This window comes from Sarcophilus harrisii, chromosome 1 (genome assembly GCF_902635505.1).
Source record: "Sarcophilus harrisii chromosome 1, mSarHar1.11, whole genome shotgun sequence".
NCBI lineage: Eukaryota > Metazoa > Chordata > Mammalia > Dasyuromorphia > Dasyuridae > Sarcophilus > Sarcophilus harrisii.
In genome coordinates, this window is record NC_045426.1 from 113,475,036 (window position 1) to 113,487,928 (window position 12,893).

General features: G+C 32.4%; 1 protein-coding gene across 10 annotated transcripts in view; it reads left to right on the forward strand.

Annotated features, from left to right (window-relative positions):
• PTPRD (protein tyrosine phosphatase receptor type D) overlaps positions 1-12,893 on the forward strand; it is a 1,049,942-nt gene that overhangs the window by 108,783 nt on the left and 928,266 nt on the right. For 7 of the 10 annotated variants that reach the window (XM_031947929.1, XM_031947987.1, XM_031948187.1 and 4 more), the window contains exon 1: positions 6,926-6,944. The gene's annotated coding sequence lies outside the window, so the exon portion shown is untranslated. Of the gene's footprint in view, positions 1-6,921; positions 6,945-12,893 lie in introns of those variants that run through there. The other 3 variants (XM_031947762.1, XM_031947812.1, XM_031947874.1) reach the window with 1 other exon arrangement.

Sequence of the window (12,893 nt, forward strand, 5' to 3'; positions counted from 1 at the left end):
GTCCTAGACTGTGTATAGAATAGGGCTATCAGTTTAGAAAAGGAAAATAGTCTAGAGAGATCATATAATCCAGTTACCTTATTTTACTGAATGAGGAAGCCAAGTTCCAGAGATTTTAAGGAATATGCCGAAGGAAAGACATGTATAGTTACAAAAATTTACAATCTCACAAGTTGGACGTCTGATCTGACCTCTTTTTCTGAAAGCTGAGTCTGCTCTGGAAATACATTATAATTGGTCATATAGTTTCTCCCTGATAACATTTAATATTAAGGAAGTTACCACATTACTGGAATTTGTTTCCTAGAAAAAGAAAAAAAAAAGATTTTGATGATATAAAGAAAATACCATCTTCAGATCAAAGAAGACCAAGAGATGACTTTGAAGGAGATAGCATGATACAATAGAAAGGATGTTTGACTTGGAGTCCAAAGAACTGGGTTCAGATCCTACAGGAGTCTATTATTACCATTATAATTTTGGGCAAGCCAGATAATCTCTCTGATCCTCAATTTCCTTTTTCTGTAAAAGTAAGAGAACTAGACTATAAGACCTTTAAGGTCCCTCTGTCCCTAAATCTATTATATCATGAAGATTGTTGGAATGTGCACACAAAAAATGGTATGGAAGGGGAGACACAGCGTAATGACATTTCATATTTCTGCCATTCTGTTTTTATGTGACTTTGAACAAATCATATAACCTCTAGTAAATATCAGAACCAGTACTCTTGACTACAAATATAACATTGCTACTATCTGTCTCTTAATCCTGAAGTCTTAGTTTTTAGATGATGATCATCCAGTACAATAGTGACTAAATTTAATGAGGATGACCAAGGATTATCACTTCCTCTTGTCCCAGATCCACTTAAATTTGTGTTATTAACATTTTCCTCTCTACCAAAAATTCTCTCCTATACAAAGAGTAAGGTTACATAAATTTATTTATACCGCAATTCTTTCTTTCATAATTAAGTTGAAATTGCTAGTCTCTTTAGTGAAGCTAATATACTTTCCTGGATAAGTCTCAGAACTGAATTAATAAATGTAGTAGAGTACAGTAGAAACAATATTAGATAGAGTTTTACAAGTTGATTCCTACTTGTAAAATATTTGAATCATTGTTAATATATGATTAAAAAAAGTCTTTGGTTCGTTTTTTACTTAGGGACCATTATTATTCTTTGCTTAGTTTAGCTAATCCTTCTCTTTTCCCCTGATTTAGACAAAGTAACATTCTTGTTTGAATTAAAAATTGGATATTAGCATGAGTTGAATTTTAGCTGTTGGTTTTCAAAATGAAAAGCTCTGCTACTTTTTCCAAGTCATGCAGTAGTTGAGCCTTTTAAAATTTCTTTTTTCTGCCAAGTGGGCATTTCAGTCATCCTATTCCTGATGAAGTAATTGATATGTTCTAAATAAAAAAGCAATTTATATTTATATATCACTTCCTAGTGTTCAAATTGATTTCCATATACTATATCACAAGATCTTTAGAATCCCTGAAGTAAGCAGGACAGACATAAATATCACAATCAGTTTAGAAACTGAAATTCAGGTTCATTAACTTGCCAAAGGCCATACTAAAGCAATTCTGATTTAGCATACATTTATCAAAGGGCTGCTATCTACAAAATGGTGAATTGGATTCTAATAATATAAGAAAAATAAATTAAGTTAGGCCATATAGAAGTTTTTTTCCTTGAAAGGCACAACATTTAGATGGATGAGTAAGACTAAACTTATTTATTTGTTTATTTGTATTTTTATTTACTCTAAGATAGCCTCCTATCTGTAATAACTATGGGTTGTTGACTCTCCTGGCTACTTGGGTCTTTGTCCCATTTCTAGTAAATCTGGGAGGCTAGCAGGGTTCTTGTCTGTGTTGTCATTATTGCTATTCATCACCTTTCATGTTATTTGGGTCCTTTTGGTTGATTTTTTAAACTAGAACTCTGGGATGGAAGAAGTTATTTGAGTTTCTTGAGATTGTATTTCAGTCTTGTGTGAAAGTTTAAATTTTTATTGCTATAGATATGTGGGAGATAGGCAATCTATCTCTATTCAGGACGTATGAAAGTGCAATTCTGGATAATTTCAAAATGAGGATTTGGTAATGAGGATAAGGTCTTCTAACTCTGCCTAATAATGTTTCTCCTCTCCTAACCCACATTTATTGATTAATTTCTGATACTGATCCTAGAAAATATTTTGACCATTAAAAGTAAAGTTTTTAGTCTTTTCTCAATTCTTATCTTCCATGATCCCTTCTGTAACAATGATACTATCTTTTGTCATTTCCTGCTTTCCTACAGACAGAACCTGTCACCCTTATTGTGATGTGAAATGAAAGGGAAATGGAATATCATATGGGGGGGAATATCAATCAGCTCAATGTACAATAACTGTGAAGTGCTAGGAGGAACATCAACATGTTGGGGACACTTGGACTCTGGCAATAAAACTGACCTCAACCAGTATGATAATACTTTTCCTATATATATATAAAATCTTCCTTGGATTCCCCCAATTATTGGACCGATAATAACTATTAGGGGCTATTGCTAAATTTTCCATTTTAGTGATGATATAAAGTCCAGAAAGTTTAACTGATTTGCATAAGGTCACAGAATTCATAAGTTTTTAAGAAGAAATTTAAACACAAATTTCCAGAAGTCAAATTCAGTATTTTATCTACTATAACTATTGACGAATCCTTCTTCAACTTAATTTCCATGGTTCTGAAATTTTATGACACTCCTCTTAGCTATTTAAGCATTCATTTTCTAATGCCTATTCTTATTCCTCCCATGTTCTAAATATAGGCATTGTCCAAAGTTCTGACCCCAATCCTCAGTTTTTATATTATCCATTTCCATGTCTTTAGTGATCACTTCTGTGTACAGGACTCCCAAATCCAAATGTTCTACATTTCCTTTTATTATTTGGCTATTAGAAATTATCCAGAATTGAACTTTCATATGTCCTGAATAGAGGTAGATTGCCTATCTCGCACATATCAATATATTCAAAGTAGAATTTATCATTTCCCACCAAATAAATGAACTCTAACCTCTCTAGTACTATTATTCCATTGGCTATTAACCTCAAGGATTATTTGACTCTTCCCTACACTAAGAATTAGATCCCTGTTACTATATATATATATATATATATATATATATGTGTGTGTGTATATATATATATATATATATATACATATATATATATATATATTCAATTAAGGACTGTGTATGAGCTCTATAACAATAAAGATCAGGTATTGGCTAAACTTTGTCAAACATGAGCTCCAGGAAAATATAGTCATATTCAAGGTTCAATTTGAGTCAGCATAAAAATAAAATAAAATAAACTTTCTATCAATGTTTCTTTTTATTTTAACCAATCTAGATGTCACATTAAGTCAAGGAAAAACTATTTAATTAAAATAAAATAAAAGCAAGATAAATATTAAGGAAATCCCTCCTTACTCAAAGTAAGGCACTCTTTCTCATAAATTTCACCCCTACTTTTTTTGAGGGAACATGCAAAAATAGCTAAGTGATACACCCAGGAGAGTGAAAATATATATCCTGGACAAATCGTGTTTCTTGGGTTATATTACAACTGGAACCTCTGTCTCAAAAGCTGCCAATTTATTTACTTCTCTGAAAAGAGAGAATTCTGGCAGACAGTTCCACAAGAGTTTCTCCATTGAGCTATGAGTTGCTTTGTCCACTGAACCATGATTTGGTGTTTTTTGCTTGGCTGTCTTCTATTTTTCCATCTTTTTTAAATGAGGTATCCCATAGTCCAGAAATTATTTCAGTTATTTTTCATTGGGGACCTACTGTCTCATCCAGTTAGCAAAAACCAATAGGTCAATTCTGTCTTTTGCAGTCCTTTACTTTTACTTCAGTGGACCACCCCCTTATCATGTGAGTCAAGATGAAATAATTCCCACCCTGCACCTCTCAAGTACCATTGGACCACTCAGGTTGCCTCGATCTTCATATTAGCAAATCAGAAGGATGGGATGGGGGGGTAATATCCTCATACTACTTTTCTTTATCCATTGCTCTTGCTCCCTCTCTTCTCTCTCTCTCTCTCTCTCTCTCTCTCTCTCTCTCTCTCTCCCTCTTGCTCTCTCACTCTCTTTCTCCCCAGCACACACATATTTCTTGTCTACCAAAACTTATCACAATATATCTATAAGCTAGTCAGTTAATCATTTTTAAAAAATTAAATTTAATTAATTTGAATACAATTGTGCAGAAGGTTTGATTGAAGGCACCATACATAGTGGTGAAAATATTTCCTGACTTAGAATCAGAAAGTCCTAGATTCCATTCATATATTAACAATTGAATAATTATAGAGCAAGTCATTTTACTTCTCTGTACCTCAGTTTCCTTATCTATAAAGTTGAGATAATAGTAACACCTACCTCACTGGGTTATTGCCAAGGATAAGATAAAATGAGATAATAGATATTGTCAAGGATAAGATGCAAAGATCCTTGTAAAACTCAAGTGCTATATGTGAGCTATAATTATTGCTTTGACTGTCTTAGGCCTTCTGTGTTAAATGAGAACATCTGAAGTTTCATATCTTTGTAAAGGAATAATGTGCATAAAGAATATCATACTTTAATTCCCATCCCCTTCAGATGTGTGGAGTTAGATGCAGTTTGGTTCCAGATGCATAACTTTCATTAATAATGATGAGAGTATTGGGTTTGCATGAAAAAGATACCTCCTAAATATTAGTTACAAGCTAGAATGAACATTTCACCCTTCATTGACCATATGGAATTGAAATGATGAAAATGAAAAACCTTATATTGAGCTCATTGGTTTCTAGGCACCTTATTTGTACAAGGAACAGATGTCAGTGCTCTTCAATAACCTTCCCATCAGCAGGGAGTTCTATTAACATTAAGGAAGCAAGACTTCATCTTTAGATACTTAAGATTTCTTCAATAAAAAGAAATGGGCATGGGTAAAAGATCCCTTCCCCTGACTTTCAAGTGTGTGTGTGTGTGTGTGTGTGTGTGTAGAACTCTCTTTAATGTTAATAGTGTTATCTGCATACATTCTTAATGTGGGGACTGAAAAAGACCTCTACCCCTTTAGGTATATATGTAGCCAGAGTAAGAAAAGAAGGTTATTGGGAAGTAACTCATTGTGCATTAACTGTGAAATTGGACTATTTTATCCAGCTTCATTTTGACTTTTGTCAGAAATGGTCAGTTAAATGGGGATAACTAGATTATATCTGGGTTAATTCTTCCGATCCAATCCTGCAGAGACATAAAAATAAATCAACAAGCAGTTATGTAGTGCCCATTGAATCCCAAGACTATGTTAATTTATGGAAAGCCACTTTTAATTACACAGTCCTCTTTCTTACTTATAGAAAGTATACTAAAGTACAAAAATGCTTTATTTCCAGCAGCATTTATTAAACTCCCATATCAGCACTATGCTAGGTGCTAGGGATACAAAAACAAAATGAAAAATATTTCCTATTATTTTAACGAGCTTGTATCCTACTAGAGATGCAATATATTTAAAAATGTGCATATTCATGAAAACTTGACAACAGAGGGGACAAAAATGATCAAGAGGACCAAGAAAGGATAGGAACTATCACATCAGTATAACCTTGAATGAAGCTAGGGATTCCAGGAAGACAGAGATTGGGAGGACATGTTATTTCCTACATGGAAAATATAGCTTATACATTGAAATGGAGATAGAGGAAATGGAATGCTGAGTTAAAGAAAGAAGTAGTCAAGTTAGGTAGAATATGAAAATACTGAATGTTTGGAACCAGATTTTAAAACTTTTAAATGCAAAGCCAAACAGTTAATATTTTACCATAAAGACACCAAAATTTCTTAAGCAGAGGTGTGATATGGTCAGACTTCCACTTGGAGTGTTTTATGTGTTGTTTTCTTTTGTTTTGGGCAATTGGGCAAATGCCAGATAGGAGCTAGGAAAAACTAAAATAAATAAATAAATAAATAATGGGAGTCCAATTAGGAGAAAAAGGAGATCATGTAGAGATGATTCGTGAAGACAACCTACATTCATATTGAACATGTTAAACATGAGAAACCTTTGGAAATAGTCATACTGGATATCCTATAACCAAGACAGTTCTTATAACATTTTAATCAATCATACCATTTTTATTTTTTTTTTATTTTTGCTGAGGCAATTGGGGTTAAATTACTTGCCCAGGGTCACACAGCTAGGAAGTATTAAGTATCTGAGGTCAAATTTGAATTCAGGTCCTCCTGACTTCAGGGCTGGTGCTCTATCCACTGTACCACCTAGCTGCCCCCACCATTTTTACATTGATGGATAAATAACGGATGGATATAATTTAACTCTTCACTAGTCTTATTCTGAAGGCTCATTATGGAATAGAGATATTCTTGGTTTTAGAGAGACTGTGATTATAAAATTTTTAATCTCTTAGATCTACTATCCTACAAAGTACTATTTTGCTTACAAAGCTTTCCCTGGTTTGTTTGTTTTCAGTGGAGGAGGAGAGATTAGGGGAAGGAGAAAAAAAATTTTTTTAGTTAATTGAAAAAAATAAATTCAATTTTTAAAGAAAGATTGTACCAATCTAAATCATAACTGCTAAATTGATATAAATACCTGCTGAATGATCAAAAGGTCTCTGTTGTCTGATAAGTCCTTAACAGCTTCTAATAAAGTTATCTATCCATGGGTCTAAGGGAAGAAAGGTGAGTATGATAACTGCTCATGAAAAACTAACTTTAAAGGTAGGGGAAAGTGGCTAAGACGGGAGTTGGTGGAAAGAATTATTAAATTGATCTAAATCAAAGATTTTTTTTAAATTAAGTGAAAAATAATTGAATTACATTTTTATTTTCTTGTAGGTGTAGATTGGATCATTCTTTCTGTAAGTAGTTCTACCAAATTTCTTTCTAAATTTGTTATTCTTTTTTAACCATGAAAATGTTATATTTGTGTTTTCTCATGTCAAATTAAATATAGTTGTATAGTGCTGCTCTTGAGCTTTTTAACAGTTGTAAAAGTACATACAATCACATTTTGAAACATTATATATTAAATTCTCATTGTTTTCAATAAATTGACATAATTAAAATAAAATATTAAGAACATTTGCTCTAAATAATTTAAAGTTCAATGATTACTCAGTTGTTTTTTGCTATCATCATATGAAAAGAGAAGGTCTTTTTAAAATCAAGAAATTCTGAAGAAAACCAGGGTGAATTAATCTTTTTACACAAGAGCAGTAATGGCTTATATTGCATGTAAAATATAACAGTAATTTACAATTTTTATATATATATATATATATATATATATAAAGTTTGTATTCCTCTTTAAGAGATTTCTATTCTTATCAGGATACAGAATCATCAATAGTACAAGTAATTATAAGGCTCTAAATTTAAGGACCACCTCTGCCTCTTCTGATTCATCTCTGATGATTATTACCTGTAGGATCTTAGACAAATCTTTTAAACTTTATTGGCCCATTCCCTTGTCTGTAAAATGAGATGTCCAGTTTACACCATCATTTCTAGCTCTAAAGCTATGAGTTTACAATCTTAACCAACATTATTTTTGTTCATATTTTTAAAAAACTTCAATAGAGCAGACCAATGTGATGGAAACTAGAACCTTTCTCTGGTTCTTTTAATATTTCTTAAATAAAAATACTATCTACAATTTCTCATTTTTTACTTTATTTTCAAAAATCATTTTTTTAAATTATACTTAATCTAAATTGAAAAAAAATTATATCACTTCTTATGAACATATCATGATTATGAGATAATATGCAGCAAATCTACCTTAATAAATCAGGAGATTGCTCTTTGGGTCAACTATAATTACATCATTTTTAAACTATGTTATTTCATGATTTGTAGATATATAAAATCACTGACAGATTTTTGATCTGTTTTTGTTTTAAAATGGCCTTTTGAAACTAAAGAATACTTTAGGATCACTGAAAGCTTATTTGTTCAGTTGCTTCAGTCATGATCTATCCTTTATCACCCCATTTGGGGTTTTCTTGGCAAGTACATTACAACCTTACAAATGTTATCCACCCTAATCTCCTTTTCCTCACTCTGCTTGGGCCTAAATTCCTGCCTATCTCATTGTTCCTGTTCACAAAATAAGTGTCAATACTATATCTCAATGGGAAACTTTCTATTCATTTGCATTCTTATTGTCTGAGGAATAGGTTTTCTTCAAGTGTTTTTTTCCAATGTTTATGGGTAGTCAGATCTCTTTTGTGAAACTATGAATTTCATTGAGAGGCTCAAAAAATGTGTTGTTTAAATGTTTAAATCCTAACTCTTCTACTTGACTAAGTATTACCTTAACTGAGTTAAGTTTTATGGTCCTCAGACTTTTTCTATTTGTAGAAAGAGGAAGTTGACAACTAGATGATATTAAAGGTCACTTCCTGCTCTAAATCAGTGAACCCATCATGCTATAATCCCTTCTAATCTTAGATTTATCATCTCATGATATCAGTCCAACATTAACTTTAAGCAGGAGCATTTGTCAAATCTCTCTATCAATGAGAATTTCATCTTCATTTAGGCTTGTGCAGGATATCCTCCATGACATAGGAGAATACTTTTGTTAACATGTGTCTAAATGTTTGCTTTACTTGATGCTGATATTCAGTGAATCATTGGATTATCATTTTTGTGGTCACATCTCTCCTGGAAAATTTAATATATGGTATTAGCATATGTTGGAAAGGATATCTTTTGAGGAAAGCCTCTATGGCTTCATTTTGATTGAGAATCAAATGTTTTTCTGTTGTTGTTGTTGTTGTTGTTGTTTGTTTTGGTTTTTGGTTTTTTTTTGTAATAACCATAAAGGAAACAAAACAGTACATTGAATTTCTTGCACCATTAAATTATTTGTATAACTGTACAGTTATACAACTGTATATACAAAATTGTCTATGAAAGTCAATCAGCTCTTCCATATTCATAGTTTATAGATTTTCAAGCTGAAATGGACTTCACATGCCATTTCTTATAATGCTCTCATTTTAAAAATAAAGGGATTGAACCTCAGTAAAGTTAGGTGACTTGCCTAGGTCACACAGGATATCTTCCATGTCTATATATACCATTCTCATAAGCATTATATTCAAAGGGGGATCAAAAACATATGGTATTGACATCTTCTTGGTTGATGTTTGTATGTTGTTCTTTTAAGCACATTCTTTTTTTCCCCCTTTCTTTTGGCATCTTTTCTTTTGGAGAATATTTTGATAAGTTAATACCAAAGTACTTGTGAATCTGTGTTTTCTTCAGCCTGAAGTTTTTCTATATCTGTTTGGTAACATTCAGCTATTTTCCTACTAATTTAATCTCTTGGAGTATGCATCAGTATTTTCTTTTTTAATTTATTTATTCAATTTTCCCCAATTACATTTAAAACATTTTTAATGTTTTTAAAACTTTTGAATTCTATATTCTCTCTCTTATCCCCACCCCAGCCTTCATTAAGAAACCACATGTGAAGTTATGCAAAACATTTCCATAAGTCATGTTGTGAAAGAAAACATAGATATGCCACTCTAATGGGGAGAAAGCCCTCAAGAAAAATAAAGTGTGAATGGTGAGGAAAACACAAAAATGTTTCAATCTGTATTCAAACAGTCATTTCCTTCTGTGGGTACAAATAGGGTTTTTCCATCATAAGTCCTTCCGAGTAGTCATGGATCATTGTACTACTGAGCATAACAAAATCCTTTACAACTACTATTACTTTGAATGCAGTACATTTCATATTGCTTGAGTTCAAGGAGGCCTTTCCAGGTTTGTTTTTTTTCCCCTGACAGCATCCTGCTCATCATTACCCATAGAACAATAATAGTCATGACAATCACATGCCATGATTTATTCAAACCATTGCCCTGTTGATTAGCATCTTCTCAATTTCAATATATATATTTTTTTTGCCCTGAGAAAAAAGCTACTACAAATATTTTATATCTATAGGTCCTTTTCCTTTTTGAAATCTCTTTTGGTATTCATGCCTGGTAGTGGTATTATTAGGCAAAGGAAATGAATAAAGTTATAGTCCTTTGGGCTTTGATCATTTATCAACAGGGGGATGGCTCTTATTATTTTATTTTTATCAATTTGACTCTATGTTTGAGACATAAGGTCTTATCAGAGAAATTGCCTCAAAATTATTATTATTTTTTTAATTATAACCTTTGATTGACAGAACCCATGCCAGGGTAATTTTTTACAACATGATCCCTTGCACTCACTTCTGTTCCGACTTTTCCCCTCCCTCTCTCCACCCCCTCCCCCAGAAGGCAAGCAGTCCTATACATGTTAAATATGTCATAGTATATCCTAGATACAATTATATGTGTGCAGAACTGAACAGTTCTCTTGTTACACAAGAAGAATTGGATTCAGAAGGTAAAAATAACCAAGGAAGAAGAACAAAAATGCAAACAGTTTACATTCATTTCCCAGTATTCTTTCTTTGGGTGTAGCTGCTTCTGTTCATCACTGATCAATTGAAACTGAGTTAGATCTTCTCTTTGTTGAAGAAATCCACTTCCATCAGAATACATTCTCATTCTCATACAGTATTGTTGATGTATATAATGATCTCCTGGCTCTGCTTATTTCACTTAGCATCAGTTCACGTAAGTCTCTCCAAGCCTCTCTGTATTCATCCTGCTGCTCATTTCTTACAGAACAATAATATTCCACAACATTCATATACCACAATTTATCCAACCATTCTCCAATTGATGGGCATCCATTCATTTTCCAGTTTCTAGCCACTACAAACAGGACTGCCACAAATATTTTGGCACATACAGGTCCCTTTCCCTTCTTTACTATCTCTTTGGGGTATGAGTCTAGTAGTAGCACTGCTGGATCAAAGAGTATACAGAGTTTGATAACTTTTTTGGGCATAATTCCAGATTGCTCTCCAGAATGGCTGGATTCGTTCACAACTCCACCAACAATGCAATATATGTTCCAGTTTTCCTGCATCCCCTCCAACATTCATCATTATTTTTTCCTGTCATCTTAGCCTATCTGACAGGGGTGTAGTGGTATCTCAGAGTTTTCTTAATTTGCATTTCTCTGATTAATAGTGATTTGGATCACTCTTTCATATGAGTGTAAATAGTTTCAATTTCATCATCTAAAAATTGTCTGTTCATATCCTTTGACCATTTATCAATTGGAGAATGGCTTGATTTCTTATAAATTAGAGTCAATTCTCTTTATATTTTGGAAATGAGGCCTTTATCAGAACCTTTAACTGTGAAAATGTTTTCCCAGTTTATTGCTTCCCTTCTAGTCTTGTTTGCATTAGTTTTGCTTGTACAAAGGCTCTTTAATTTGATATAATCAAAATTTTCTATTTTGTGATCAATAATGATCTCTAATTCATCTTTGGTCACAAACTTCTTCCTCCTCCCCAGGTCTGAGAGGTAAACTATCCTATGTCCCTCTAATTTATTTATATTCTCATTCTTTATGCCTAAATCATGGACCCATTTTAATCTCATCTTGGTATATGGTGTTGTGTGGGTCCATGCCTAATTTCTGCCATACTAATTTACAGTTCTCCCAGCAGTATTTTGTCAAATAATGAATTCTTATCCCAAAAGTTAAGATTTTTGGGTTTGTCAAAACCCAACTAGATTGTTATAGTTGACTATTTTGTCTTGTGAGCCTAACCTGTTCCACTGATCAACCAATCAGTTTCTTAGCCAATACCAAATGGTTTTGATGATTGCTGCTTTATAATATAGTTTTAGATCAGGTACAACTAGGTCACATTCATTTGATTTTTTTTTTCATTAATTCCCTTGAGATTCTCGACCTTTTGTTCTTCCATATGAATTTTGTTGTTATTTTTTCTAGATCATTAAAATATTTTCTTGGGAGTCTGATTGGTATAGCACTAAATAAATAGATTAGTTTAGGGAGTATTGTCATCTTTATAATAATCACTCAGCTTATCCAAGAGCACTTAATATTTTTCCAATTATTTAAATTTGACTTATTTGTGTGGAAAGTTTTTTGTAATTTTGCTCATATAGTTCCTGACTTTCCTTTGGTAGATAGATTCCCAAATATTTAATGCTATCAACAATTATTTTGAATAGAATTTCTCTTTGTATCTCTTGCTGTTGGATTTTGTTAATGATGTATAAAAATGCTGAGGATTTATGTGGATTTATTTTGTATCCTGCAAATTTGCTAAAGTTATGAATTATTTCTAATAGCTTTTTAGTAGAATCTCTGGGGTTCTCTAAGTATACCATCATATCATCTGCAAAGGGTAAATAGTTTGGTTTCCTCTTTATCTACTCTAATTCCTTTAATCTCGTTCTTGACTTATTGCTAAGGCTAGCATTTCTAATACAATATTGAATAATAATGGTGATAGTGGGCAACCTTGTTTCACTCCTGATCTTACTGAGAAAGGTTCCAGTTTTTCCCCATTGCATATGATGCTTACTGATGGTTTTAAATATATGCTCCTGACTATTTTAATGAAAAGTCCATTTATTCCTATCCTCCCAAGTGTTTTTATTAGGAATGGATGTTGGATTTTATCAAATGCTTTTTCTGCATCTATTGAGATGATCATATGGTTTTTGTGTTTGGTTATTGATATAGTCAATTATGCTAATAGTTTTCCTAATATTGAACCAGCCCTGCATTCCTGGTATAAATCCTACTTGATCATAGTGTATTATCTTGGAGATGATTTTCTGTAGTCTTTTTGCTAATATCTTATTTAAGATTTTAGCATCAATATTCATTAGGGAGATTGGTCTATAATTTTCTTT